General features: G+C 36.9%; 1 protein-coding gene across 1 annotated transcript in view; it reads left to right on the plus strand.

Annotated features, from left to right (window-relative positions):
- FOXP2 (forkhead box P2) overlaps positions 1-24,145 on the plus strand; it is a 404,432-nt gene that overhangs the window by 108,709 nt on the left and 271,578 nt on the right. The window contains exon 3 of the mRNA XM_065743467.1: positions 13,951-14,033. The gene's annotated coding sequence lies outside the window, so the exon portion shown is untranslated. The remainder of the gene's footprint in view (positions 1-13,950; positions 14,034-24,145) is intronic.

Genomic DNA, 24,145 nt, shown 5'->3' on the forward strand with positions numbered 1-24,145 from the left:
GGTGTGGAGGGACAGTAGGCCCTTAAAAAAAAGGAGACTTGGACTGACAGAGGCAGCATTTAGTAGTAGTAGCTTGAAACTTGTAATCCTCTAAAAAAAATGTGAACTGTTTTGAAAATTTGAAGGGATTCATTATGGCCCAAAAACTAAGAAAGGAGAAAAACTGTAGTGTAGAAAGTGTCCAATAAACTCTTCAGTAGCCCAGTCCTGCAGGAGTTCTACTTTGCCATATGTTGAAATTACTGTTTTGTAAGGAACTGAAGGAGATGTCTTCACACCCTCTGCATTCTGTGAAGGTTGTATGAGACAGTGTAGCAAGATGTTAAGTGAGCTGAAACTGTATTTTTGTGCCTCTACCCTTCCCACTCTCCTTCCCTTTCCCTTTTGATTGGAATATTAGAAATCCTTTTGATGTTTCTGACAATTTTTTTTTTGAGTGTTCCAAGAAAATTTGCTGCAGACTGTCAGGTTTTTGAGTATCTTAGTAATTTCTGTAATAGTCTGATGGCCTTCCAGTGAACAAAGTGAATGAGCTCTATTGACTCCCATTTTTATGTACTTTGATTTTTTTGATAGCTTAGCGAGTATGCAAATATATGTTTTCTGTCTTGAGAAATCATAAATATTTTTTTCCAGAGATAGAAGTCCAAAACTCCTTCTTCTTTGTCATCTTTGTTGAGTGTATTTTCCCCTCTGTTGAGGACTCAGAGAAATTAAGAAATGAAATAGGCTTACTTTAATAATTCTTTTTTTTCTTTTCCTTTTTTGTGTGGAATGAGACATGGTAATGGCCAGTACAGGATCTTTATCTATGGAGTTGGACTCAGTAATCTCTAGAGGTCTCTATATTTGTGTGATTCTGTGAAACTCCTCTTAGTAGCTCGTGTTATATGTAACTTGTGTTACTTTCTACTTTCTCATGCTAAGATGCAGCTCATTTCCCTGTGATTGTGTTGGCCTCAGAGTCTAGAACTGGAAGGCTTTTCTTGAGTCAATACCTTCATTATTTTTACTATCATAACTATAATAGCATATTATTATTTGTAAATCCTTAAAAAAAAAAAAAGAGTTGTTTGGAATCAGAACTGAGTATAACTTGCATAAGTTGTTTCCTTTCTTGGGGGCCAGAAGTCCTCTTGTATTCTGCATGAATCAGTGAGGGAGGCAGAAGTACAACCCAGAACTTCACACTGGTTTCTCTTTAATTCAGGAACAGACATAGCTGAATGTGCAATGTAATCTAACAAAAAAGGCTTTTACAAATGTTCTTGTCCTTCAAAGTAAGTTTAATTGAATATTAAATCCTTTCAAATATGGATTTGGGGAATTCTGATGTGATTGCCAGTTTTTCACATAAGAGCATTGGTTGTCTAGTAGCTTGTCCTCTGGTATTTTTATCAAGCACACATGTTTAATGCAAGTGTGGTTTAAATTTACTCTAAACATCTTTGAGAACATATAGCTGAAACTAAGCAAAATTTGTCCAAGAGATATGCTCAGCATATAGCCTGAGCTTGTTGCAAAGTAAGTGTGCCTGCTTTTTGAGAAACCCCGTTGTTTTCTGGAGTTAAAAATGAATATAACACAATACTTTTTAAATGTTCTTACCAACTCCATTACTCTTCCTGTGCATTTTACAAATAGGATGTGATGTTTTGAGTATGCTTCAGGCTTCAATAGTTTGTATAATGTTCTATTTTCTGCAGCAAAAGCATGTCAAGGTGATCTCTGTGGGTGGTTAATATTTTCTGGAGTTTGTTCTTCAACCATGAAAATATGCAAAGCTGGAGAGCTTGGTGGTATGTCATATATTTAGATATAAAATATATAGATTTAATTTTTATCTTTATTTAAGATAACAGAAAAAGTCACAAGTGTAGCAATAAATACTGTTTGTTCATGGGTCAGTGCATCATTTGTCACTTCTGACTTGTGTTTGTGCTTGTACTGGATAGCAATTCTTGACATAGCTTTACATTGTAATTTTATGACAGTATGATGTAGAAGTGTCACATAAATAGTGTGTAAATGCAATATTTTAAAACATAATGCTCAAAATTATAATAAATCATAGACTTGGAAATCTATCAGAATTATTGAATGTTTGCATTTCAGCAAAAATACTCCTGATATGTTTGTGTAAGTCTTTAGTTTACTTTGTTCATTTTCAAATAAAGCACTTGTAAAAACAATTGTGCTTAGCAAAAACAGTGTATATATAAAATCTTTAAACAATGTAACAAAGTATTTGAAGAAGGAAGTGTTGTTAAAAAGCTGATAATTAGAGAACGGGGATTGGTTAAAGGTGAACATCATCAATGAAAGCTTTCTCTTCTGTTACAGCAGTTAAAAAAAAAAAAAGGTAGTTAAAATCCCCAGTACATCTATATACGTAGAACTGATTTTATTTAAAAAAAAAAAAAAAAAGCTTAAGAAAAAAGCTAATGAGCGTTTCAATAAACTACTTTTTTTTTCCTTTTTTTTTCCAGGACTAAGCAAACTTATAAAGAAATTAACTGTTACTAAGATATAATAGTATGCCTGCATGCTGATAGCATGTTGAATCATTGCTTTTGCCATTATTTGTTTCCTTTAGCATCTCTCTCTGGGAAATTGTGTTTCTGCTGTTTGTACAGCATGTAAGAGAAGTGAGTCTTCAGTTGTAAAAGGGAATACTGAATGTTTTTGAAGTGTGCCTTACTAAAGTTATCCTCTCAGGTACAGTAGAAGATCCACAAGGTGTCTGCAGCAGAGATCTTTTCATATTTTTTTACCATTCCTGGCATTTTGATTTAGCTCATTAAAAGGCTGGAAAAGCCACATGGAGCAGTTCTGAGATCTGGGTCTTTGTTCTCATTGAGACATCTTGGAGCTCAGGCAATTTGTAGAACTTACGAATCACTATGGTGCACGTCTCTGGGCATCACAAGGCATATCATACTGGTATTCTCCACCAATAGATGAAGAAAACTCTAGGAAGAGTTGATCTACAGAAGAGCTGCAAATACATAAAAATCAGAGATATCTGTGCTTTCTGATGGTTATAATCTCTGAAAACATGGGCTTTTTAAGGACGTGTTTTTCAGGATCAGAAATATGGAACTAAGAACTAGGTCCAGAGTCAAACCCTGTTGCTGTTACTCTCCGCTCAACCTCTTCCCTTTTTGAGATAGTGGGACAACTACGTCTTCCACCTTTGAAGAGGTTTCCATTCAGCATTCATGTCACAGATTGATAGGGAAAATTACTCAGAGCCTTCCCAACAGCGTTATGGATATTAGCACTGCATGGAGTTAGATGTGAAGCCTGGAGTTCTACATTCGTAGTCCCAGAGTGACAGCAGTGGTTCCGGTTTCTTACACATGTTTACATGCCACAGGTCCTTCCTATCCTGCTGGGTCTGCTATAGGGGAAGGTCACTCTAATGAGGTATTTAACACTATCAGGAGCTCACAAAATTAATACTCTATGTGAAACAGCTTTAGCTGGTAGTGTGACAGAATGAGTCTTCTGGATACCCTGTTCTGCAACCAGATACTGTGCTCCAAGGTGAAGCAAGGCGACTTGTGCCTGGGTGGATTTGGCTCATCATGTGCCATCCAGATGATTGGTTCATCTGACTCCATTCTTTGTGATTTAAGTTTTAAAAAGATTATTTTGATTTAAAAAATGAGGCTTTTGTTTGGTTAGGAATCATATCTTCCATCAAATCTTGACTTACTTGTTGGAGTTGGTATGCTAATGCCTTCATGTGCTGTGATAGCTATTATAGCCATGTTGTTTTTGTGAGAAGACCAGGGGCATCTATTACTTACAGGAAGTTCATTTGTTGTCTGATGGCAGATTCCTTCTGCTCCCCATCATCTCACGTGTGTACTGTAGTCAAGGGTTTAATTGAAGACTCCTACTAAGTTCATGTTTATAAAGTTATCTTCTGGATTCGTTTTATATTTTTTTCTGAAAGCTCAGTTTGGGAGAGCAAAGGTCTTGCTTGATCCATGTACTACTACAAATCTCAAGTCTTCTGCCAACAAAAAAAAGGTTTTTTCAGATCACTCATGGGTCTTGCATCATCTCAAGTTCTCTGAGTGTTGCCCTGACTGTGCTGTAATTCTGCCACAATCCCTTCTAAAACTGATGGTGGACCATCCTGTTCTCTTCCACAAAATGTACTCTGTTGTACTCCATATCACAGAATTGTAGGGGTTGGAAGGGGCCTCCAGAGCTCATGGAGTCCGACCCCCTGCCAAAGCAGCTCCCTAGCCAAGGTTGCACAGGTAGGCGTCCAGGTGGACTTCGAATGTCTCCAGAGAAGGAGACTCCACCACCTGTCTGTGCAGCTGTGCCACTGCTCCTGCATTGTGAAGAAGATCCCATGTACATTTGTAGAAACTAAATTTTGGAAAGTATTTTTGTCCATGTCTCCACAAACAACACACGTGGACAAATGCATGAAAGAGTTGAAGAAACTGAATTTTAAAATGGCATATTCCTCTTGAGTACTTTGTGATTTTTTTTTTATGTTGCTTTCCTCTTTTAGTTCTACTTATTCTGAAATCTGTGGTTTGAAATAGCAATCCCTAGCAACTTTTATTGCTTCTATTGTTTCCTCACTATAAACCACTGTATGTGAATATCTCTAAGTGAAAAATCGTCAAATATAATTGTATAAGGCATTTGTTGATTGCCTGTAGGGTACAACGGCTGATTATTATTATTTTTTTTTAATAAGAAAAAGTACCTTTCAGAAGATTTTACCTGAGGAAATTTTGGTAATTTCAGCTACAGATGAAACTGTGGTAGTGCACTTTGAGTTCATGTACTGACCAGCCGAACAGTACGAGTCACCTGTTGCTTTGTGATTCTTTTCATATATAAGAGGTGCATGAGCAACACTGAATTTATACTTGTATTGGAATTAACATTTAATACCAACTAAAATCCCTCTATTTTACGCTTCAATGATTGAAAAAGAAGAAATAAAATTAACCATAGAATTTTTGGTCAGAGCTTATTGACTTCAGCAATGAAAGAGATTAAAAATATATTGCAAATATTCTTTTCTTTTTTGCTATGTGTCAGTAAACACAGTTTTAGTATCTAGCACATGATGAAATAAAGTTTAATTTATCACCAACATTCATTTGTTCGCTTTGTGATTAATGCAGACTTCAAACATATTAAAATATATTTTAAGTGAATTATTTGGGCTGACATTTAAGTGGATTATATAGAGAGTTTGTCATCAGGAAAATGACTGATAGACTCGTGATAAAAATAAGTGGATAAGATGCAAAAAACATTTAAAAAAATAAGGGTAAGTATGGAATTTTTTTTGTAACCTCCAGGTAAGCTTTCAAATCTAAGAGTTTTGCTGAGCAAATTTAAATGTTGCTGCAACTTCTCACTACTGAAACCCTTTAAAAATAATGTGAAATTTGCTGAACATGGCATGGACTTTTTATACTGATATAGTGGGCTTGATTCTGTGTCCTACAAATCTGAGATCTGCCATGAAGGCTGGCAGATACGACCTGGGAGACCAGCATCCATCTGAAGGGACAACTGGAGGCCAGCTGCTGGCTGGGGCTTCCTGGGACACTCTGCTTGCACAGTTATGCAGAGAAAGAATGTTTAGTGCTTCTTACAGTGCAACAATTTTCACTTCTTTTAATGGATGTCTTGAATCATTAGAAAGACTCCTGTGTAGTTTTTTGAATCCACAAATAAAGCAATTTCATATGTGCTCAGATGGGCTTTTTTCTGCAGAAATCAGTGGGAATTTCATTGCTGAAGGGTAGTTGAGTTAGGTCAGTCCTGAGCTAGCCTGGGAATGTCTTTCACCTAGTAGTATTTCAGAAAGCACTTCTTGTACTTAAACATATAATGTGGTAACATCACATGAAATTAAATATATTTTTCTATTTTATTGGAAAGCTTCAATTGCTTTAAATCAAGGACATTTAAAATTTCCTACAGGCAATATAGAACTACTGCAGCACAAGACCTTCCAGTGACTGCTGGCAGGCAGTTGTGCAGAGGTCCTTTTACAATGCAGTGCAGGGCAGCAGGGTCATATTTAAATAAATGTTTCATGACATCAGAAGGCTGTGGCTTTAATCTCTTTTACTTTACTTTTGACACCAGCGTATTGATGATTGTCTGTACCCCACATTGTAACATTTCCTCTGATTATTCTTTCATTACTTCAGTTATTTTCTTCCTCTCCATCCATCTGCCTTTCCATTTTTAATCGTATCTCCTGCTTATATCACTTGACTCTTCAGCTGCTTGTGCTTTTCCCGTTGTCACTGCATAAGGCTCCTGATAAGGGCAGGTGGAAAAGCTGCTGGTGAGTAGCATCTGAAGTGCATCTGCTGTGTGACAGACCAGCTGCATGGTTCAAATAACAACTGAGTTGGTCTCGTTTATTTACTGTACTGGAATTGCATTTGTCCTTGTGCTTGTGTGACCATATGAGTACACAGAGCTGTCCCAAAGCAGTAAGAGCCCACAGTCCAGTATGCTCCAGTAATACACTTTCCTACAGCACTCACCTGTACTTTTCTTCCTTTCCCCTCCTACTGGGTATGCACCCTAGCTTCCACAGCATTCTGTGTCCTCTTCTGCCTTTTGCTCTTTACTTCTGTTGCCATTTATCTTACTTTTGTCCCCTAATTTTTTTCCAATTTATTTTAGGAAATTTATGAAACTTGTCATCAAACTTGATGTGTTTTTCTAGGCTTTTGGGTCAAAAACACAAAAGCTTAAACAAAGATAGCTCCTTTTAAGTCTGCTGACATCAGTGAGTGTTGTTCTGACAAGAGAGTTGCAGACTTGCTGTATATATTGTCATGCATGTATTTGTTATAGTGTCTACCACTAAGTTCTTTAGTATGAATGTTAGCTGTACTGGATCTGTAGCTTACTGGATCTTCTCTAGTTTTTTTTTTGACCGATTTCAAATTCACCACCTTCTGTTGATACTAAGGCAATCTGAAGCAAGCATTTGTCAGCTGTTGTTATTTCAGCTATTTCATATTCATGGTCCTTTAGAGCTGTTGATGGGACACGGCAGTGAAATGATTTATTAGAGCTCAATTTGTCTTCTTGCTCTAATCCCTAATGGCACTTCAGTTTAAGACAGAAATTCTCATATATCTCCGAAGGAAGGAGTCTGGCCTGCTAACTTCTCAAGTCTACTCTACAGCAGTTGGAAAAGCAACAATTTTTGGTGGATCTTTGTGTATGACCAGCCCTTAGCTGGGCCTGATCCTGACTCCCAGCCCTGTAGCCTGTCTCTGTGGAGGTGACTGGTCCCTCAGGCTCTCTGTGCTTGCTGCCCCTGGCCTGCCCAGCTCCCTGGCTGTGGATGACCAGGTCCTGCCCTGCTTTCCCTGTGGACAGCCCCCCACCTCTCCTAGACCACTGCCCACATGCAACTGCCAGCCCTTACAGTTCTGTAACACCTCTACATCTAAGTCTGCCAGATGCTACCATCCTTTCTCTTTTCCTTGCTTGGACTCAACTTAGGATTTTTTTCTTTTTTAGAAGGATGCCATTTTCTTTCTAATAACCTCCTTTATCCTGCTTGTTCAAGTCAGCTCTCTTTTCTTCATTTCCTCAGTCTTTTTTGGATAGCTTGCATGCATTTCTTCTGACCTTCCACAAGTTGCCTTCAGTCATTCTTCATGCCTTTTGTAAAATCTTTTGCAAATCTTTAAGTTGTCCATTTTCTCGGTAACAAGCTTAGTCGTTTTTTATTCACCGACCTTTTTTAAAACAGTAATACTTTTTTTGTGTGTGTGTGTGTCTTTTGTTGTCTCTTTGAAGGTGTGCATTCTAATCTGCGTTTAGAAGGCGTTAATGTTTGTTACTGTCTGTGGCTGCAAATTTACTCTGGGTCGTAGCCTGATGTGAGGTTTACTCTTACAAGACTAGAAATATCTACTGGTCCTAATTTTTGTCTTCCATACTGATGGGGACGTGTTTCAATGTTACAAAAGTGCTCAGTTTCTTAGGTATCTTTAGGGATTGGTTCAGAATGTGGGTTATGTTTATATACTTTGTCTTTCTCAATGTCATCTCTCTTGCTATAGTTAAAGGAATATGTGTTGGTTGTTTAACATGAGTAGACTGTTGAATTCCAGACAGATGTGTTATTGAGAGTTGTTCTCTTATTTTCATGCAAAAGCTGCAGCTTTTTATTAACTGGTGCAGTGTCCTGGATCACAGAACAGTTTAAGTTGGAAGGAATCTCTACCTCAGTTTAATATGAGAGGTATAAGAAAATCCAACAAGTGGAAGTAGTTCTTCTTTGAGCTGTCTTATAATAAATTATGTTTTCAGAAGAAAGACAGACATGCCTGAAGATAAAGTGAGGCATAGTATCTATGCACGTTGGATAAATAGTTCAGAAATCTCCATGAATATGGTACTGGCTTGTGCATACTTATAAGATTAGTGTCAACATGGGTTATCTATCATGTAAGTACAAGTCAAGCAAGTTAGACTTGCCTGGGGGGTGGTTTAGTGTGTATACCCAGCTATTCAGACAGTGCTCCTGTGAAGGTTTGGGAAGACAAGGCTGGGGAGGGTTGATTTTTCCTTTGCTTCAGGGTTCCTGTTTATTTGTTCTATATTTGTACTGTCCCCATTTTCTCCACTGTGCCTTGATAAGTAAAGGTAATCAGCATCCTATTAATCTTTAGGATAAGTAAGATCTAAATGGAAAAAACATCTGAGCCTACATTCAGGCCCCCCTCCTCAAATGAGCTTCTGTAAATAACATGTACATTGGTTACACAGTGGATGGGACATTTCGAAAGTACATGATGTATTCAGTTCACATCATTTTTTTTTCTGTCACTGGGAAATTCTCAAAGCTCTAAATACTAAATTTTTAATGGTTTTCTGTAAATTTTATTATTTTTTCTTGATCTTTTTCTGTGCACAGTTGTGTATTGTCATTATTAATTGAGTACAGAGTCTTTGATAAGAAAATGTTGTTTTGTGAAAATTCAAGATTAATATTAGTAATATGGAATACAATATGAAATTCTGTAAGTACACAGCTTTTGTTTTTAAAAAAATGGAGAACATACCATTGCAGTATATTGACAGATCAAAAAATGTTCAGAAATTATTTTCTCTGTATCAGGTAAAACCATGATTGCTTGCTCCCTCCACTGCAGCACTTCTGTTTGAACGCACTAATAACAAAATCCAGCCTTCATTTGTCTAAATATTAATGTAGAGTGGCATGTAAAAATTGACTAATGAGATCAGAGTAGTATGAAGGTCTTTTCATAGGCTCATTTAATTTTGGAATGATTATAAAACATAACTACTAATTTATTTTGCATGTTCTTGTTAATTATAATGGCATCCAGTAGTGCTCATCTAGTTATGAGCTTCTAAGTATTTCTCAATCATGGAAAATGTCCAACACAATCCTTACATTCAGGAAGAAAAGGAGCACTGCTTTTTCTCTATTGGCGGTGCTACAATCTATATGGCAATTCCAAAAGTAATGCCTCCTATTTATATCCATGGAAACTACAACAGATACAAAGAGCACAAAAACAGAATTTGATAGAGCAAATTCTCAGCTTCAAAATAGTATTTTTAAACGTAGTCGCCACCATTAGCTGTGCATTTTTGCCAGCAATGAACAAGAGTCTGTATGCTGTGGTTGTAGAAATCTGCACCAGTGGAGGGGACCTGCTGTCACCACTGATGAAGAAATGCAACACCACCACCTCACTGTGGTCACATCCAGTGTTTGGGCTTCAGAAATGTTCAGCAAGCATCAGTGAGTGACAGTGAGTGCCTTTTTTTCCCCACATGGAGTAATCAGGTGACACATCTTTGCTTCATACACCCTCCAAGTCAGATGCCATTTGTCAGACTGCCCCTCTGCTGCCATCTGTCACACAGTAACAACATATAATGGAATATCGGTGGGAAGGTTCAACCTCCACTACTGTACCACCAATATTTGCCTCTGACATTGTGAGTCAACATAATAAAACAGGAGGTGTTACTTTTGGAGCAGCCTTGGTACGTAACACTCATTAAAAATGCTTTTCGTGTTCTAAAATAGTTTAAATTTCATTGAGTGCATGGACTGACTGCCATGTAACCTCAGAATTTGCACTTTATACTTTGAAAATGGATATGTGTGCGTTAACGGCCTGTTTTGAACTGAAATTCAGGATATCCAATTGACATGATGCAGTGTGTGTCTTGCTTTGAGGTCCTGATATCTTACATGCCATTAAAATAACAGTTGGCGTCTCTGCTGAGTCATTACTGTTTCCCTGAAATTAGCTGTGTGTTTGGCCCCAGCTAGTTGTGGTTACTTCGAAACAGTTAAGCATATCTGACTATATCTTTTGCATGTGACCTTCAGTCACGTTCTAAAATACATACACTTCTGAGTGCTTTGGTGAGTTGACATCTTTTATAGAAATAGTCACTTAGAGTAGTAATGAATATTGGGATCCACTTTTACTGCACAGAAAAATGTGCATGGGTAGGCCTGAGTGAAATAGAGACCCCTGAATGGCTGTTATCAAGCAGTAGAACTTTGGTGTACTTCTGTGGAGTTAGTTATATTTTTAAGGACTGAAGGCCGCTGACAAGGCAGGGTAATGAAGGAGAGCATGTGATCTCACATCAAAATGTTGTCATAGGCACAGCATTCAAACATTTAACAGGTAATGATCTAAACATGATCTAAATGAGTGAGATGAGCTACAAGGTGAGTGCCATAACCCTATGAACGTGCTAAAGGAAATCATTTACAGCACTTGGGTGCTGCACTTGTTTATCTTAGTTTCAGAGGACTGTCTCAGCATAGGGGTGAATTTGGGTTTCGTTTTGATTTCTTTTTTTAAATGCATTTTACTGATTCCTGGCAGAGCTGCCACAATTCATGTAAATCCTGTTAGTTGTGTTCATAATGAGAAATGCTTTTTATGTAAAACGTCATTTGCTGCATGGTATGTGACAGAATTCTACCCAAACTGTGTATCGTTGTCAGCGTTGGAAAAGAATCTATCACCTGTAAAACTTCTGTGCTAGATGGCTCATTGTAATTAGTGCATGTTTAATCACTACGAGGAATTTGATTGGAATTCCTTTAAATCTGCATTTGTAATGTGCATCTACATCTCCAGTTCATTCAGTTGTTTACCATTCAGTTGTTTACACTTTTCGTTTTTCAGGCTTTACAGAAGTTTGTGGTCGTGCTTGTTAGTCTCAAAATTTAAGGGCTTGAATGAGAAGCTAAAGATGGGTGACATGTAGATGTTTTTAACTCAATCACATTCTGCTGTTTACTTGATGTAAGTGTTCCTGTGTGAGTAGAAGGTACTGCAACAAGCTGCTGGGAAGTTCTAGGCTATGCCCACTGTAGCTTTATTAAGAACTTGAGTTGTCAGAATACTTTTAAGGTTTTGGGAAGTGTTGTGAATTTAATTGTAATCCTTTAATTAGAATTCAGATGGAATCCTTAGATCCTGAAAACAATGTCTCTGTCCATACTGTCAGTATTGGATAGGTAATCAGTGATGTTAAGATCTGCCTGTGGTGGGCGGAGGAACTGAATGTGCTATTGTTGTTGGAGGGAGGACAGAGAAACTTTGTTCTTAAACTGAAGTAACTGAAAGTATCTGGGTGCCTGTTTTAGGATGCAGACAGAAATGAAAGCGAATTGTCACAGGAGAAATAAATGTTTTTAGGGGCAACAGCCTTCCTCAGGTAGACCACATGGGAATGGAGCGTACATGAGATGGGAGGTCAAGTGATACATTTCTGAAGGTGAATATTCATACAGGTAAAAAGAAAGTCACTAGGTGAGGACTGTCTGTCTGAAGCACACATCTGTTGCATGTACTGTGGGTATGCCTTCCTCCTGTGAATGTTCTGTACTGACATCTGAATAATTCTAGAAAGCAAATTCAAAAAGAACGAAGATAAAATATTAATAATTGAGACCAGCAAGTGCAGACGTTTTCATATCAAGGCCTATCTGTAAGTGATTAATTAGAATAAAATGTTGTCTTAAATAATTTCCTATAAGAAGGCTGTATCCCACCAAAATAGGTCATGTTTTGATATATATTTTCATATATCTTTGCTATAATATATTGGTTTTTTGTGGTCCAAAGCAAATTGTAACACTTGACAGGATCCAAACTAAGAAAACTGAGTATTTGGAGTAAAGGAATATGGGAGAAAAACAAAAATATAGATGTTCAAGGCCTGCACAGTATTGTCTGTGAACAGACAACAAATATTACTGAAGACATGACTGTAAGCTGTATTGCTGTCTAGACTTTAAATGCAGAAAAAAATTCAAAGGTTTGGAGGCATAGCTGCATGTGCAGTGTTTTAATGGGAAACAGGAGAGCAAGGTAAATGCTTCTTCTCTCAGCTGTCTGGACATTGCCATTTTGGATTTAGGACAGCCACATGTCGCTCAAACAAAGTTTCATTGACATCCATTTGACTTTCCAGCAGTTTTTCAGAAATGTAACCCATCTCCACCTCCTCATGTTTGCCTTAGAATTGCTACCTGTTTTTAACATTTTCTTCTTTTCTTTCTTTGCATTATGAGACCGTGTGATTTTGTCCTCATTCCCCAGCGCTGTCCTACTGTGCAGGGGTTTCACATAGTGTTTATTCCTCCAGCCTGTCGTTCTCTGCTCTTCCTTCTTCACTTGCTCTACTACAGAGGCTGCCGGGTAGCTTTCAGTTTTCTAGGAACTTCGACCTTCACAGCAGGTTTTGTTATACTCTACAAACAAAGGAAGAAGTTAGAACTGGAACTCTTTTAAATGTCCAAACATTTTGTAACAAAGTGTGTATTAATAATGCCAGTTGGAACACAGATTTTTTTATTATTTTTTTAACTGTGGGAAAGCAGTCTTCTCTTTATAAAATTCTGCATTCATTTTGCTTTTCAGTATGCTTCTTTCTGACCTTGTCAGCAAGGGAAAATTGACAAGAGGCGCCAATGAGAGGCTACTTCAGAAGTAGCAGAGTTTCAAGCATTAAGGCTACATCCATATTAGTAAATCAAGCAGTGATAGGAAATATTTCCAGGCCTCTGCTACATTTTTGGTCTTTGCAAACTAGCATTATTCCAGAAATTTTCCAGACATTGGACTGTTTCTGTTAGACAGTTTGCATGCTAGCCCTGTGTTTCGGCCGGTATGTGAATGTAATGGCATGGACCTAGGCTGATCTGAGCCAGCTGATTTCAGCAAACAGAAATGTGCTCAAGCATTGCTTAATTTGGATAGCATAGGTGCAGTGTCAAGAAACTTTCTACAGACCTGTAAGGTCTTTATATCTTCTTCCTTGCCCACCTCTCTCCCTTCAACTCAGTCTTGTAATCTCAAGTGTCCAGCCTGTTCCTGCCCTTCCATCCTATCTAAAATACATATAGATTTAAATTTATTACTGTGTTGTCTCCTCCACTTCTTTTCCTTCCTTCATGAGACTGAACTTACTGGTGTTGATAAGTTGTGCAATTCTGTGTCTGGAACAAACTACTTTGTGGGAGCCTCTCTTGTTTGTCTTCAGGTACATAAATAATAAAAACCAGAAGTATAAAGAATAAGACTGCACTTTGAGTGATGCCTTATCTCTCCCTCTTCTGCACACTGGAGCCTTGATGAATACATAGATTTCTCTGGGACAGTAAATTCATTCTTAAAGCTGACCACATGTTAATGGGATCTTTCCCTTTAAATGTGCTCAGTATTTTGTGCAAAACACTTCTGTCAAAATTGAAAATGAGAACTCGTTTTTCTTTCAGATTAATTATGAACCAGCTTATGCACAGTGAAACTAATTGGGATGGGATAAAACCTTTCCTATTTTGCTTTGATTAAGTGATGTCTACATAGGTGTAAATATTTCTCTCTGTCTTACCAGGATGGTGGTACTGGAATTGATTTTGGACATCGCTCCAGTTCGAGGTTGAATTTAAAGATCCTTTTGAGGCTCAGAAGAAGCAGGTGAGTACATGCCAGACATTACTAATCTTTTGAGAATTATCTTCTGCATCTTTGTTTTGTGGAATTGTAGTTTTTGCTTACCAATCCATATTCAAATAGTTGCTCTTTCCTTCCTCTCATTTGCTGAGATGTATGGCTACTTCTACTCTGGTGAGACATCATTTAGGCTTTCTGTGGCTTGTAAGTGCTTGCCACAAAAAACATAACAAACAAACAAAACCAAACAACAAAAAGAGGGGAACATGATTGTCTCACCAAGGTCTCTGGAACCTTGGAGGAGGAGATAGGGTGCAGTGAAGAAAACTCCACTGTACCAAGTCAGATTTTAGCTTCACCCTGCAGGGGTGTTGTCACATCCTGCCCGTGAGCTGGGAAAATAATACCTGATGTTTTATCTAGAAGAAGTGGAAAATAACAAGATTATTCCTTAAGAATTGTGAAGAAAGATACAGTACAAAAGATCTTTTTATTCAATATAATGCTTGTTGCATTTGCTCTGAGTCTTATTGTGGTAACACTGTTGAAATCTCATGGTTGGCTTTTGCTATGAAAGAATTTTAGTAGAGTTCTGAGTAAGAAAATAATACGGTAATCACTGAAGGTAAATTTTTGTTCCTTGTTTATTCTTAAGTTTTTAGTGGCTAGAGTGAAGGTTCACTGAATAGTTTCATTATATCATAGTTGTTTAGAAAATTCTTTTGGATTTTATTTGCATAATTTTCTGTAACAATTTAGCATTTTAAAAGAAAAGATAAAACTAGTAATGAATTCCTGTGTTTGCATATGCTTGGTCTGTTAAAATAGGAATGACCTCTGTTCCATTGGGAACTAGGAATATTCCGTGATGTCAAAGACCACGAGTTCAAATCTTGTTTGAACTGCGATGTGTTTTAACAGTCTGAACCTGCCTGTGAAGAATTGGTGTACATAGTACCACCCTGGGATTGGCATGCCTGCGCTTAATACCTTGCTTTGCTCCAGACCTTCACAGATATATCGAGTGAAGCAGATAAAGTATCACTTCTTTCACCTTAGAGAGATCTAGAGAGGGATATTCTTCAAGAATTTGTGTAAGATTAGAGCTTAGGAAGCCTCTAGCATATTTTTCAGGTTTTTCATGCTTGTTCAGGCTGTATTGTCACATATAAGTTTCAAAATATGCCCAAATATTGCAGCAGTAGCAAGCAGGCCCAGTTGCTTACCTATGCATCTCTATATCCAAAGTAAAGCTACCATTTCTCTGCATGTGCAGTGATTTCTAAGGTATTACAAACTATTTAAATACAACTGTATTCTCCTTAATGCAGCTGAGAGAGTTCCAATAGAAGTTAATGATCGTGAGAGTAATTAGTGTTGGAACTGTTTATAACAAGCTTTCTGAAGTTCCACCCTCTGGGAGGAAGCATGGGCCTTTTTAACCTCATTTGAAGCACTACCAATGAAGATGATTCTGATATGAGGTCCTCTGTGGCTGTCTTTACCCACTGGCTAATAAGAAAGAAAACTCCTTTATTCTGAATTAATTTCACCTTTTTCCAGTGAGCTAAGGTATAGGTCTGAAGGGTACAGCATGACTGTGGTGGAACCAAGAAAATAAGGGAAAGATACAGTTTGAGCTTAGCAGTATTGTAAATCAAAGGGTGTAGAGCACCAAAAACTGTAGACCTTGATCACGTAGAAATTTGTGTATGGTTATATGTTAATATGTAGCACTGTATTTACAAAAAGTGTTTTTCTTACATTACCCAGAGGAGAAACCAGTGAAAAAGGTTCAGATTCTTTGCTTTCTAACTAGTGGAAATACGACTGTATTCATATCATGTATTTACACACATATGTGTGAGAGGTGTAAAGTAGACAGTGTCTATGAAAAATAAGTATTTTGGAGAACTGTTTTGAAAGAAACATGCTTATTTTAACAAAGCGTGTTGTATTTGAAACCTGATAAGTCAAACAGAGATTTTTAAGAATGTTTTTTCTGACAATTAACTGTTTTTGGTACCAAATAATGTCAGAAATGTAGTAGTACTGACATGTGCATCTATAATAGCTTGGCAGTATCTTTCTATCAAATTCCAATATGTCTGGAACTTAAGGCATGTGGAGGAAAGTAACTGTTACTCTGTTTCCTCCATTATTTTCTTCCATAACTTGAAGTTAAATACAATCTATAAAAACGCTTTCTGTAAAGAAAGCCAAAGTCTTTTTTGGCCTCTTTAGCACTGGTGTCTATTTCTTGCAGTGTGTGAAAGCGGGAAGGGAATGTTTTTGTAGTCCATGAGGAAATAGTAGTAAATTCTGACTACTGATTCTTCAGTATGTCATATAGCGTTAATACTCTTTTATGGCAGGATATTTGCACCGACTGACAGCTAGAGTTCAGTCATGAAAGTAGTGATACAAAGACAAAAAAAAAAAAAAAAGGAAAGAAAATTGAACTCACAAGTAAATTTTCATTAACGTGGAGATTTCTGTGTTTTTTTCTACTCTGTCTATAAACCACTTAACACTTCATGAGGCACTTTTAGAAAACCGAGTTAGAATAGGAGAAGCTGAAACCAAGACAGAAGACCGTATCAGAAATAAATGTTCTGGTTTTGGACTGATGACTTAAATAGACATTGTTAGAGTTCATTAGTGAACCATTTACTTCTGGACTTTTGGAGTTAATTAGGCTTTGATGAAGAAGCTGGGCAATTTTCTAAATATTTTCTATATTTTCTGTGTTGGTGAACTGAATTGTAGTTACAGAATTAGTTATTATTGAATTGATCTAACTCCACTGTGCTGTATTGGCCATTTGTAGAAAAGAAGACATCGTGCTAATTCCTGCCCTTTTCTCATGCTATAGGACATTACACTTGTGACTTGTATATTCTTATTGTATATGTATGCATTTTGTTTACCTACCAAATATTTAGTTTTTCTCTCTATGTTTACTTTGCATAGGACAAAAATACAGTGTTGTATTCTCAGATTAGTGTGAAGATGCATCTCATAGACAGTTGTCTTGCTAAGCTTGAATTCTCTCAAGAGCTATGGGAGGACACACTGCTGGTGATCATGTCACAGTGCCTGAGGTGTGGAGCGTTTGGTGCCAGTGAATCATCCAAGTCATTCCATCAGCCTGGTAGTGGGCTGGCATTGACTGTGTCCATTATGAAGGCTAAAGCCTTCCACGCATCCAGACAGAGGGCAAAAGTGAAGGAGAGGAGGATATACAGCATGATGCTGAAAGGAGAATACACTATCTGCTTTCCAGAAAATAACTGGATGTGGGCTGGTGGGCTTTATCAGTCTAGTTTCCACCAGGAAGTCTGAAACAAAGAGTACCTTACTTTTAAAAGGAAGTGTGTTAGAACAGAGATACTGATTATTAGAGAATTTTGAATGAGTAACCATAATTATTATTAATAGCTGTAAATTACTGATTTGGGAGAGCCTGAATACAGTGTATATGAAGTCAACTTCTGCCAAAACGTAGTTGATAGAATTGAATTCATGCCTTCAGACATGGCGTTAGATTTTTGCTGTGATTATACAAAGTATCAAAGCATGGATTTAAGGCGGCCAGCTTTTCAGTTCAGCTGAACGTTAAGTACAGTCTTAATGGTCTCGTTTGCTGGGAAGAGCACTATTACAATAATCTACTTTTTACAGCCCATATCAAATATGAACTTACATCACTTATTACAAAGTTTGTGCTTTGGGAGATATTTTCACAGCATCTAGGAGTGATACCCCACATTTCTTGGAATTAATCCTTAATGATACCATCTTTAGAAAATGCGCTGTTGCTCAAATATACTGATTATTTTGTGGTTTCTATCATAGAAAATTTTAAGGAGAAGCTAGCTGAAATCTGACATTTTTTTCTAGTAATTTTATGACATAGGGAGAAATGGTGTGCATCTTACTAATTTTAGGCTTCTTTTTTTCTGTGTGACATGAAAAAGAGAGGTGAGAACTCTTAATTTTTAACTGAACTGAATACAGGTTTCTAAATGTGGCCTGCTTGAGAACAGAGGACCATTACTGTAGTTGTCATGTAAAATAAAGTTGGAGTCTGAATCTCCTCTTTAGCTGTCAGCTTTATTAAGGAGCTACTGGTGTGTTGAGCTAGGCACACACATTATATAAGCAGTGTGTGGTAGTGTCTAGGGAGAATTTTCCCTCTCTTCTCTGCTGCTTTATTAGGTCTCTCTCACTCCTTCGCTGCTGCCCTGTCTTACACCAGCTTTCTGGCTGCAACTCACAGCACAGTAGATCTAATGTAGATTGACGCCTTTGCTAGAGGACTGATTGAAACTTGTGTCTCATAGTTGCTAATGCTCACTCAACCATTTTATTGAAGATAAAGTAAATAAAATAGATTGCCATATGAGAATTCTCTTGAAATCAAATGGAATAATTTGACAGGTTTAAGCCCATGAAAAAGCCTAAGCATTGAAGCAGATGGGAATGCTTTTTATGCACAATATACCAGGCTAAGGTGCCTGCTGGCTTGATATTAAACTGTTTTTTTGTTGTTGTTGTTTGTTTTTTGTTTTTACCAAAAGTCTAATTGCTGAAAATCATTTCCAGTGAAATTTCCATTGTCCTTTAAATTGTTACTTCTCCCAAATGGAAAGATTTTGACTTTTTGAAAGAATTATTTACAGTAATGGCTATAGAGATTTTTTTATTTCTTCTTATTCTGTAAGAGACTGGTGATGATCATGTTGATGACTGGGGTGTGAAACATTTGATTCCAGTGAATCATCCAAGTCATCAGCTAGATAATGGCTTGGCATTAACTATCCACAGAGAAGGATAAGCCTTCCACACATTTGGTCAGAAAGCAAGCCAGAGCTAGATGACCAGTCTCTTAAAATTTAGTTTTAAAGATGTACTGTGTGGTACTACTTCTAGAGCGCACTTCAAGATCCTTAAGATTAACTAAGGCTGATTTTATTAGTTGATAAAATTATTTTGTGAAATAATGCAAAAAACATTAATTTTATAGGCTTTAATAATTAAGTAACATAATTTTGAATATTACATTTAAAGCTACTAAAATAGACCCTGACATTTCTAAAAATATGTATGAAATAGCAGTTCATATCTTTAATGTGCTATAGCTGTCGTGCCAAACTATTCAGAATAATGTCCAACAAAACACAAACATTCATTTTTTATGAAGAGTTGCTATAGTGTGTCCATGTTGTTTTTAGAAATAAGATGATACATAATAATAAGCATGTTAAGCTGAAAAAGGTAATATATACCTCTTACTCCCATATCTGGATGACAGTAAGTATTGGTCTTTTGGTCACACCAACAGGTGTGTGACTAGTAGTAGTAGTGCCATAGAGGTTGTTACTTGAACCACTTCTTCAAGAAAGCAGGACATTTGAACTTCAGTTTAATACGGTAAAATGCTTAAAAGTCTCTTAGAGTTACCAGCAGAATAAAGGAAGTTAAGAATTATATGAACAGTGTTTGCAGGTAAAGTTTCAGTTTCTTAAATAGAAAATGCATTCATTTATTTGTCAAATTTATTCTTTACATTTTAACAAAATTTGCCTATTTTCTTTGTGTTAGACTGAGTATATTTTATTTTTTTGAAGTTCCAACTATTTGTTCTCGTAGAATCATTGCAATTAGAAAAGACATCTACAGCCATGAAGGCCAACCATCCTCCTACCACCAGTATTCTCCACTAAACCTTGTCCTTATGTTGTGTCTTTTTCTGACCTCACGTATTTTGAAGGCAGCACGTATGGATTTTGCACAGTAGATGTGGGAAGAAAGAGAATAACCAGTAAGTATTTGAAGGGTGGTGACAACAAGGAAGAAGAATTTTCTAGAATAAACACAGTGGTGAAACTGGAGTGAACAGGATGAAATTAAGGAAAAGGTGAATTGTAGGTAGATAGTCATGAGAAAACTCCTGGTAAACTATATTGGGATACCAAATGATTTCCCTAGAGAAGTAAAGAAAAATGCTTTCAGTGGGATCTTTTCATGCGAGTCTATGCAGGGCTTTTGTCATATGCAACTCTACTCTAGGGTTGATAGAGGGTAGATTATCTGTGAAGTATTTGGATGGTGGTCTTGTTTACCCATGATTTCTGCTTGCTTCAGTTACATACTGAGAAACTTATACAGAGTGAGTTTCTTAAGTGTATAGAATATAAAGTGAACAAGAGTAAAATAATGTAATGAAATAACACATATATATTCCTTACTGCAGCTTTACAGAATCAGAGGTTGGAAGGAGATCATCTCATCCAACCCCTTGCTAGAGCAGGTTCTCTACATTAGATTGAACAGGAAAGTGTCCAGATGGGTCTTGAATATCACAGAGGAGACTCCAAAAACTCTCTGGGCAGCCTGTTCCAGTGCTCTGTCCCTTTCTTGTGTTCAGGTGGAACTTCTGTGTTCCACTTTGTGCCCACTGCCCCTTGTCCTGTCACTGAGCACCACTGAAAAGCGCCTGGCCCCATCCTCTATGCACCTGTCCTTTAGATGTTTGAGCTTGATAAGATTATAAAAAGACTGTTGGTTCTTAGGGATGGTAAGCTTGTAAGGTTCCACGAATATTGGTTTTGAAATAAATTATGAATGAGCTATTTGAAAATGACTTGCAGGAGTGAGTTGAAAGCTGGAAAAACATAGTAAGGATGGATTTCCATATTAACTGGTCAGAATACAGTTACTTGTGCATATGTGAGCAGTGGAAGAGATGGTACTGCCATCAAAAGAATACTGCCAGTGTGATTGTGAATAAATCTATGAAAATGTGAATGATATTCTCATTTATTATTTTATTGGTCATATTTTTAAATTGAAATATTATTCTGTTGTGTTTATAATCCAGAGTACTGGCATCAGCTGAGCCAGAGAGGTCCTTTCTCTTTGTTGTTGTTGCCATGCTGATGATTGTGTGTTTCTGGCCAAACTCTCAGTGCTCTCACAGCATCTCAGACTTTAAATTTCAACACTTAAAAAACAAAATTTCATGCCTAGGCCATCAGCAAGATAGAGCTTCCCATCCTCCAGGAAAAGGTGTTCTCTCGTTCATCATATTGCACACTTTCTGTTCCTAAAATAAGATAAAAATGTTCTAGCTTTGTTTTTCTGTGCAATGGAAAAGACAAGGAATCAACAGCTCTGCTTCAAATCTTCATGTTAGTTCCTTCGTTTTCCTCTTCTATGAAATAAAATTTTCAGGTGTTGTCATTCTGAGGAAGCAACAGAGAGCACAGGTAGTATAATTAGATTTTAATTTCATATGTAGAGTTTCCTTTTTTCTTCCTTCTTTTTTTCTTTTTCCCCTTATAAGTGATCCAAGATAGTGATTCACTGTTCATTTCCGTTTTGGGATGTCTTTCCTATCGGTCACAGGTTTTTCTAGTTAAATTAGGAAACCATTGAACATTACTGTTGGTAAGCAAATGCATAGGCGTGTATGCTTTCCAACACACTGATTTACAGAGGAAAAAAAAGCAAATTTTATCAAGAGAAATAGAAACCTCAACAGTAGTTTACGTTAGATTTCTGTAAAACTTAAGGAAACCAAATGTGGTTTCCATTATTTCTCAGAACAACGTATTTGTGCTGCTTTTCAGCATGGTTTATTATTTGAACATATATGAATCAGTTGTGAAAGGCTGATTTTCTTGTTATTGTTGCCTGTCTTTTCCAGAAACACAATAAAATAAATTATTTATATTTTCAGGATGCTCTTGAAATTACCAAATGCAGAAACATGCCTGCGACACATGTGATAAATCAGCTATTTAAAATCTTCATTTTAAATAGGAAATAAAATGTAAGCAGTATAGAAAGCCATTCCATACATCTGACTACATATGGAAGAAATAACAGCAGATCTAATTCCTGCAAATAAATGGGATCTTGGAAATGGAATAGATGTTTATGTGATTGCTTTGAGAATTAGCCTCCCTAAAAAGTTGATTTTATATTAGCTTTGTATTTGTAAGTGAGCCTTTTTAACTATCTTGGAGAGTGATTTCTTTTCTTCTCTGGAAAACGCATTATAGGATCTGGCAAAGGAAGAGGTAATGCTTTTCTGATGTGGGACTGTCATCTAGGAACTGGACAAAGATCTCTGTCCCTCAGGAGCTGGCCCTCAGCGTTTTAATGCAGTCTGTAAAACAGCTATTTAGTGGTAATAGTTGTCAGTCACAGTTTACCGGAGATAGGTTTTTAGTGGTGATTTGAAGAGGAAACCCATGCTTAACTGCATTCGATTTTTTTACACGACCCAAATGCTCACAGTGTAATTTTTGAAGGTACTTTATTTTTTCTGAGTGGTTCATGTGGTGGCTCTGGTCCTACCAAGCATACATTCATTAATTTTGGTACATACATGTGAAAATTCAGCGAGTTATTCAGAACCAGTGATGGTGCTGTAGAAGAGAATACAAGGTATATATTCTTAGGCTGCAAATTTATAGCTTTTTGCTTGTAATTTAAACTGTACATACTAGCTTCTTACGAGCAAGCTGCATTGGCACATACAAGATAGAAAGTTAGCTGCAGAATCTATATACTTATACATATTTTTCTAAGTACTTACACTAAATGGGAAACAGACTAAAATTTCAGTTCACCGTTGTATACTTGAAGGAGGAACTCAGTTAAGTTTTGTTTTACCTCTGTTGAAACACACGTAGGATCTCCTGTACTTCTATAATGGAATTTGCAGTGTAATGGGATTTTGTATTCTGGTCAAGTTATCTATACATTTCAAATTAGAGCAGATGGATAGTGTGATACAACAAAGACACGTTGTTTAAGCTTTGCAACTAACTTTGTAACTAGTGTTTATTATCTGAGTACAGTGTACTACAATGAGATGGGTGAATATTTGCTTTTCTTTCTTTCAAGAATGGAAACTGCCTCCCACATGGCCAGTTGCCATTAATTTTTCTTTGTTTTCTGTTTGTTGTAAGATACAATATGCCAGCATATAAATTCAGTTCCCTAATTCCCTCATTTGTTAAATCATTAGCACATAGATTTCTACTCATCTCTGTCAAAGACCTTTAGTTTTACATCTTATTTTTCTCAGGTTAGATTGTTACTATTTAATAAAATTTCTGAATTTTATAATCTTTACGTTTTCATCTTCTCCGTACTTCTCAACTGAGATTTTACCTCTAAACAGATTATCTATTCTGATTGTGTAGTAAATTAATGAGAGCATGATTATTGATTTTATATTTACAATGACAGGCTGAACTGAATTAACAAAATGAATGGGAAAATCTTTGAAGGTTTCTCTTGTGACAGAATTATTCTGTGATGGCTTTTTTCAGCCATACTGTTTTAAGAAACATGGAAGGTATGCACACCCATTTGTAATACCTTTGTTTACTACAGAAGTCTTGGACTTCTATTAATCAATAGTCCTTTTAGTAGCTAAAGAATGCAATTATGTAATAAAACGGTGCTGCAGTTCTAGATATCTCTGCCCTATATTAACAATTAGTACTGCACCAGAACTTGTAGTCTCTTCCTTTCTTTCTTTTAGCATAATACCTAGGACAAGGAAAATGGTAATGAGTATGGAAAGACTCCTCAGGTGCAGTGGAAAATCTGTCAGCTTAGACCAAGGCACTTACCATGGCAGTCTGTACTGTGCTGCTTGGCTTTGCAGAGGCATTAGAAAGAAGAAGATTCTTAGAATCTTAGAAGAGCTGGTGTGGTCACTTTGCCCTGAGGCCCTGAGTGGCAGCAGGCAGCCCCAGCGCTAAGAAGGGAACAACAGCAGTAAGGAGAGAGATGACAGGATCACCCTTGACTGCTGCAGCTGTTTGCTAAATGAAGGTATGGAAACACCCTTGAGTCTCCACAGAATATCTTTGTACAGGTCAGTGGTTAAATTACACACTTTTACTGAAGAAATAGAGGCTTCAGGTGTTTTTTATCTAAAGGTTGTGCTAAAATAAGTTTGATCTGAGCAGCTCTTGATTTGTTTATTTAAGGTTGGCCCTCCAACCTTGTAGAGTTCAGAAGTTCTTTACTTTGTGTTCTAAAAGAGAATGATGTAATGCCCTTTCCTGTATGAAAATAATGTTTTTTATCTTAAATTTTTCACA

The sequence above is a fragment of the Cyrtonyx montezumae genome, unplaced genomic scaffold (assembly GCF_038088225.1).
Source record: "Cyrtonyx montezumae isolate F1298 unplaced genomic scaffold, pur_monq_1.0 scaffold_3, whole genome shotgun sequence".
Taxonomy (NCBI): domain Eukaryota; kingdom Metazoa; phylum Chordata; class Aves; order Galliformes; family Odontophoridae; genus Cyrtonyx; species Cyrtonyx montezumae.